We start from the raw sequence: 7,500 nt of genomic DNA on the forward strand, positions 1-7,500 counted from the left end.
GAGGTCCCGCCGACGCTCGCACCGGCCGCTACGGGCCTGGCACCCTCTACGGGCCGTGGCCTCATTCAAGTTGGACTTGGGCTCGGCGCGAGGCGTCGGGGTAGTGGACCCTCCCAAACACCACATGCCACGACAGGCGGCAGCCTGCGGGGTTCGGTGCTGGACTCTTCCCTGTTCGCTCGCCGCTACTGGGGGAATCCTTGTTAGTTTCTTTTCCTCCGCTTAGTAATATGCTTAAATTCAGCGGGTAGTCTCGCCTGCTCTGAGGTCGTTGTACGAGGTGTCGCACGCCACACCGCCAGCCGGCTGTGCACGCTACCGAGAAAGTACCGGTATGCGAACCGCCAGGCGACGGGCGCGCATCGCACGTTTGAGGAGACGCGGCCGGCCCCACAGGCGGCCGCGACACTCCCAGGTCTGCGAAGCGGGGCAAACGCCGCGCGCTTCAGTATACGTAGCCGACCCTCAGCCAGACGTGGCCCGGGAACGGAATCCATGGACCGCAATGTGCGTTCGAAACGTCGATGTTCATGTGTCCTGCAGTTCACATGTCGACGCGCAATTTGCTGCGTTCTTCATCGACCCACGAGCCGAGTGATCCACCGTCCTGGGTGATCTTTTCTCAAGTTTCCGCCGTCTCTTTCGAGACGGTCGCATAGGCGGGAGTGAGGCGTGTGGCGGCCCCTGTTCCAGCGTTCTGTGTCCAACGGCCTCACGGCCGACGGGCGTCGTACGGCTCCACACCGGAGCGGACAGGCACTCGGGCGAAAGTCATTCAAAACCGGCGCCAGGCGCCAGGTGCCGCAGGCCAGCCGCTCCAGCGCTTCAGCGCTCGTACCACACAACATTGCCGCTAGTTTTGAGAGGCACGCGTGGTTCCGCACGCGGCGCACGGCTACTGCGAGCCGTACAGGTAGCGTGTTGCGCGACACGACACGCACATCGAAAGACATGCAGTCTAGTCGGTAATGATCCTTCCGCAGGTTCACCTACGGAAACCTTGTTACGACTTTTACTTCCTCTAAATGATCAAGTTTGGTCATCTTTCCGGTAGCATCGGCAACGACAGAGTCAATGCCGCGTACCAGTCCGAAGACCTCACTAAATCATTCAATCGGTAGTAGCGACGGGCGGTGTGTACAAAGGGCAGGGACGTAATCAACGCGAGCTTATGACTCGCGCTTACTGGGAATTCCTCGTTCATGGGGAACAATTGCAAGCCCCAATCCCTAGCACGAAGGAGGTTCAGCGGGTTACCCCGACCTTTCGGCCTAGGAAGACACGCTGATTCCTTCAGTGTAGCGCGCGTGCGGCCCAGAACATCTAAGGGCATCACAGACCTGTTATTGCTCAATCTCGTGCGGCTAGAAGCCGCCTGTCCCTCTAAGAAGAAAAGTAATCGCTGACAGCACGAAGGATGTCACGCGACTAGTTAGCAGGCTAGAGTCTCGTTCGTTATCGGAATTAACCAGACAAATCGCTCCACCAACTAAGAACGGCCATGCACCACCACCCACCGAATCAAGAAAGAGCTATCAATCTGTCAATCCTTCCGGTGTCCGGGCCTGGTGAGGTTTCCCGTGTTGAGTCAAATTAAGCCGCAGGCTCCACTCCTGGTGGTGCCCTTCCGTCAATTCCTTTAAGTTTCAGCTTTGCAACCATACTTCCCCCGGAACCCAAAAGCTTTGGTTTCCCGGAGGCTGCCCGCCGAGTCATCGGAGGAACTGCGGCGGATCGCTGGCTGGCATCGTTTATGGTTAGAACTAGGGCGGTATCTGATCGCCTTCGAACCTCTAACTTTCGTTCTTGATTAATGAAAACATACTTGGCAAATGCTTTCGCTTCTGTTCGTCTTGCGACGATCCAAGAATTTCACCTCTAACGTCGCAATACGAATGCCCCCGCCTGTCCCTATTAATCATTACCTCGGGTTCCGAAAACCAACAAAATAGAACCGAGGTCCTATTCCATTATTCCATGCACACAGTATTCAGGCGGGCTTGCCTGCTTTAAGCACTCTAATTTGTTCAAAGTAAACGTGCCGGCCCACCGAGACACTCAATAAAGAGCACCCTGGTAGGATTTCAACGGGGTCCGCCTCGGGACGCACGAGCACGCACGGGGCGGTCGCACGCCTTCGGCTCGCCCCACCGGCAGGACGTCCCACGATACATGCCAGTTAAACACCGACGGGCGGTGAACCAACAGCGTGGGACACAAATCCAACTACGAGCTTTTTAACCGCAACAACTTTAATATACGCTATTGGAGCTGGAATTACCGCGGCTGCTGGCACCAGACTTGCCCTCCAATAGATACTCGTTAAAGGATTTAAAGTGTACTCATTCCGATTACGGGGCCTCGGATGAGTCCCGTATCGTTATTTTTCGTCACTACCTCCCCGTGCCGGGAGTGGGTAATTTGCGCGCCTGCTGCCTTCCTTGGATGTGGTAGCCGTTTCTCAGGCTCCCTCTCCGGAATCGAACCCTGATTCCCCGTTACCCGTTACAACCATGGTAGGCGCAGAACCTACCATCGACAGTTGATAAGGCAGACATTTGAAAGATGCGTCGCCGGTACGAGGACCGTGCGATCAGCCCAAAGTTATTCAGAGTCACCAAGGCAAACGGACCGGACGAGCCGACCGATTGGTTTTGATCTAATAAAAGCGTCCCTTCCATCTCTGGTCGGGACTCTGTTTGCATGTATTAGCTCTAGAATTACCACAGTTATCCAAGTAACGTGGGTACGATCTAAGGAACCATAACTGATTTAATGAGCCATTCGCGGTTTCACCTTAATGCGGCTTGTACTGAGACATGCATGGCTTAATCTTTGAGACAAGCATATGACTACTGGCAGGATCAACCAGGGAGCTGCGTCAACTAGAGCTGAGCAGCCGGCCGCCCGGGAGTGTGTCCCGGGGGCCCGCGCGAACACGCAAGCGTCCGCTCAATCATTCTGCAAACAGGAGGAGGCTGAGCTCCCCTGCACAATACACCTCGAAACCCTCTCAGGTCCCGGCGGCGCGCAGCGCCGTCCCAAGTACTTGGTCGGGTTCGAGAGAGGCGCAATCGCCCGGAGTTAGGCGAGTAGACGCTTTCGGTGCGACCACCCGTGCTCCCAACTGAGCTTGCCGCTGCCGACAGAGGCCCGGGAGCGTGCTGTCGTGGCATTGCCGGCGGGAGACAACACGCGCCACCTACGGTGACCGGCAGCTCCAACGCCAGCGCCACAGAAGGACAAAAGCCCCACTTGGGTGCCGAAGCGAACTCTCCCAGCACAGCGCACACGCCAACACATCCGCACAGCTGCGATACAAACCACCAGCGAGAACCGCTGGGGCGACCGAGCAGCAGACGGCGTCGCGGCGCCGAGCGCCGGGCGGCGGCGCATCCTCAACGCACACAGTCCTCAATCGGACCAGCACACTGCAGATGTCCACCGCGCTTCGCACCGGGCCCGCGAGGACCTACTTTGGCCGCACGGCGCCGCGCGCAGGGTGCGCCGGCGCGCAGCTGCGACGCCTGCCGCGTCCGTCGGCCGGCGCGCCTGCCACTGGCCGCCCCCACCAGCCGGCTGTAGCGCGTGCGCCCACGCACCGCGCGGCCAGCACGCCGGGAGGCGCCCCCTCACCGGCCGGGGACGGTCCCACCCAGCCACCGCCGCGTATCGCTTCACACCCAGATGCCGTTCAGTTTCGTCGGCATGGTGGGTATCGCTGGAACAACCGGTTAGTACCTCAACCTATCGTCGCCATCACCGATTCACCCCTAGCGAGAACAACCGCACCACAACGGGTTACCATTTCTTCATTTGCGTAACTTCACCAGAAAACGTAGGCGTCCATCGCCATTTGCAACTTCAACCATTATTGCATGCCTGTGTCAGGTGTCACGCCACACTACGTCTGCCCACATACACGCAACAAAATGTGCACGCCTAGACAATACGTGGAAGGTGGCCCCCGTACGTATGCGATGTCCATTGCTCGAACGACTGTCAACCGGCTTCTGTAGCATGTCGCAGATATGGAACGCGCTGCACCATGCCATCACGGTGTGTGAGGAGAGACGACTAGGTCCGAATACATCAACAGACAGCTCATGCTGATCGCCATCCACGGCGTCCGTTCCTCCCACACGTCTCTATGGCGTACCACACTGCAATCCAGCTCTCATAGGGAGACGACACGTAGCTGCGTGCACAATATTTGCACTGTATGGTCCGCCGTTTTTGGGCGCAGTCGTTGTACGGTCACACATGTGCCACGATGTATCATTCAGTACATAAGGACGAATGTGCAGTACAGATTGTGGTTCACGCGTACGACATCAGCGGACAGTTGACACAGGCCGCACCACAACGTAGCCTGCGTACGTCGCATGCGAAGGGCATTGAACATGCAAACTTGTCACCAACCACCTTGCGAAGGCAGGGGGCAAGGTGGGGACGTGGGGAGAGGTGGGGGGGGGGGGGGGGCGGCATGTACGCCCTGCTGCCATCCACATTACAGTGTACAGCAGGAGCATGTGGAAAGTCAGCAAGACTTGCAAGGTGTTTAACATGAAGCGATACACAGGGGAGCGGGCAGTGCGAGTAGCGAACTATATTGCGAGGGTTGCGGGTGGGCAACACTACACTAATTGAACGAGTCGTATAACAATTACAGAGCAGGTTTAGGCGACAACGTGGGTTACGATAGGCGACAACGTGGGTTACGTTAGGGGACAACGTGGGTTACGTTAGGGGACAACGTGGGTTACGTTAGGGGACAACGTGGGTTACGTTAGGGGACAACGTGGGTTACGTTAGGGGACAACGTGGGTTACGTTAGGGGACAACGTGGGTTACGTTAGGGGACAACGTGGGTTAGGTTAAGGCACAACATGGGTTAGGTTAAGGCACAACATGGGTTAGGTTAAGGCACAACATGGGTTAGGTTAAGGCACAACATGGGTTAGGTTAAGGCACAACATGGGTTAGGTTACGGCACAACATGGGTTAGGTTAAGGCACAACATGGGTTAGGTTAAGGCACAACATGGGTTAGGTTAGGGGACAACATGGGTTAGGTTAGGGGACAACATGGGTTAGGTTAGGGGACAACATGGGTTAGGTTAAGGCACAACATGGGTTAGGTTAGGGGACAACATGGGTTAGGTTAAGGCACAACATGGGTTAGGTTAGGGGACAACATGGGTTAGGTTAGGGGACAACATGGGTTAGGTTAAGGCACAACATGGGTTAGGTTAAGGCACAACATGGGTTAGGTTAAGGCACAACATGGGTTAGGTTAGGGGACAACATGGGTTAGGTTAGGGGACAACTTGGGTTAGGTTAGGGGACAACATGGGTTAGGTTAAGGCACAACATGGGTTAGGTTAAGGCACAACATGGGTTAGGTTAGGGCACAACATGGGTTAGGTTAGGGCACAACATGGGTTAGGTTAGGGCACAACATGGGTTAGGTTAGGGGACAACATGGGTTAGGTTAGGGGACAACATGGGTTAGGTTAGGGGACAACATGGGTTAGGTTAGGGGACAACATGGGTTAGGTTAGGGGACAACATGGGTTAGGTTAGGGGACAACATGGGTTAGGTTAGGGGACAACATGGGTTAGGTTAGGGGACAACATGGGTTAGGTTAGGGGACAACATGGGTTAGGTTAGGGGACAACATGGGTTAGGTTAAGGCACAACATGGGTTAGGTTAAGGCACAACATGGGTTAGGTTAGGGGACAACATGGGTTAGGTTAGGGGACAACATGGGTTAGGTTAGGGGACAACATGGGTTAGGTTAAGGCACAACATGGGTTAGGTTAGGGGACAACATGGGTTAGGTTAAGGCACAACATGGGTTAGGTTAGGGGACAACATGGGTTAGGTTAGGGGACAACATGGGTTAGGTTAAGGCACAACATGGGTTAGGTTAAGGCACAACATGGGTTAGGTTAAGGCACAACATGGGTTAGGTTAGGGGACAACATGGGTTAGGTTAGGGGACAACTTGGGTTAGGTTAGGGGACAACATGGGTTAGGTTAAGGCACAACATGGGTTAGGTTAAGGCACAACATGGGTTAGGTTAGGGGACAACATGGGTTAGGTTAGGGGACAACATGGGTTAGGTTAGGGGACAACATGGGTTAGGTTAAGGCACAACATGGGTTAGGTTAGGGGACAACATGGGTTAGGTTAAGGCACAACATGGGTTAGGTTAGGGGACAACATGGGTTAGGTTAGGGGACAACATGGGTTAGGTTAAGGCACAACATGGGTTAGGTTAAGGCACAACATGGGTTAGGTTAAGGGACAACATGGGTTAGGTTAGGGGACAACTTGGGTTAGGTTAGGGGACAACATGGGTTAGGTTAAGGCACAACATGGGTTAGGTTAAGGCACAACATGGGTTAGGTTAAGGTACAACATGGGTTAGGTTAAGGTACAACATGGGTTAGGTTAGGTTACACGTTGTTGTAAGGAAAGGTGTGGGGGGGGGGGGGGGGCGGGGCGGCAGGTTCGTTGATAGTGATTATAGTAAGTGAATGCTTGTGACATGATGAGATTTGTCACGTCAGGATGCACCTTTGGCTTATTAGAGGCGGCGCTCCAATTCTATGCTTGTGTCAGACCTGTGTCTTTGACTCATGTCATTGTTTGTGCGCTGTGACAGGAGGTACTATTGTGATGTTGGGTGCACCGTTGTATAGGACATGTGTGGGTGTTGGTGCCTTATCTGCGCAATGGTGGATGTCGAAAGGGTGGGATATTCTATTTTCCGCATGGACCTCCTGGTCTGGTTGTGATAGTGTGGATTGTGTAATGTGGCGGAGAGGATGCACTGGATGTTGTTCCATGCTGGTGCTTACATATTGTATGTGCGCCTGTTAGAAGCAGAGAGTGGTGCGTGATCAGAGTGTCTGGCTGACGTGTGGTTCCCATTGTGGGCAGACTCTTTCAGCATGTATACGGACAGTTGTATATATTTTCTGTAGTTTGATGGCTCTGCATTGATTACTAATCAGCGCCGTGTGTACGGGTAATCTGGTTCCAGTCCACAATGTTCTATCTGTGTACATTAGTGACAAAGACTCCCCCCATGCAGTGGGGCTCGGTCTGTTATAACTCTTCCGCGTAATATATTTGCCCCACGTTTTTGCGAGTGCGAGTGCGAGTGCAACGCGCATGGGGACCGACATGCTGATGGCTCGGTATCGGACGCCGTACAGTGAGCAACGCGATCGCGTCTCTCGCTCGTAAGTGGTACAGGTCGCGGCTCATGTATAGGGACAGCGGGAATGTCGCATATTGGAAATAACTCTTCATGAAACGCAAGTTATAGGGGTGGATTGCACTTTACGAGTGCGGGAAACGTCCGCCGTTCATCCGCTGGAGGTGCGCGTTTGGCGGTTGGGGTGGTCCACGAACGGGTGCGGGTGGAGTCATTGCCGGTCCACGGCTTCGTGCGGCAGAGCCACTGGAGAATGGGTGCTATGGT

The 7,500-nt window shown here is 54.7% G+C and overlaps 2 non-coding genes and 1 pseudogene across 2 annotated transcripts; all 3 read right to left on the minus strand.

Annotated features, from left to right (window-relative positions):
• LOC124745417 overlaps positions 1–271 on the minus strand; it is a 4,222-nt pseudogene extending 3,951 nt beyond the window's left edge.
• Positions 272–459: 188 nt separating this feature from the next.
• On the minus strand, positions 460–614 carry LOC124745422. The gene has a single exon (XR_007010994.1). It is a non-coding gene; the product is annotated as a 5.8S ribosomal RNA (ribosomal RNA).
• Positions 615–966: 352 nt separating this feature from the next.
• Positions 967–2,875, minus strand: LOC124745412. Its single transcript, XR_007010989.1, has one exon. It is a non-coding gene; the product is annotated as a small subunit ribosomal RNA (ribosomal RNA).
• Between the last annotated feature and the right edge of the window lie 4,625 nt (positions 2,876–7,500).

The sequence above is a fragment of the Schistocerca piceifrons genome, unplaced genomic scaffold (assembly GCF_021461385.2).
Source record: "Schistocerca piceifrons isolate TAMUIC-IGC-003096 unplaced genomic scaffold, iqSchPice1.1 HiC_scaffold_318, whole genome shotgun sequence".
NCBI lineage: Eukaryota > Metazoa > Arthropoda > Insecta > Orthoptera > Acrididae > Schistocerca > Schistocerca piceifrons.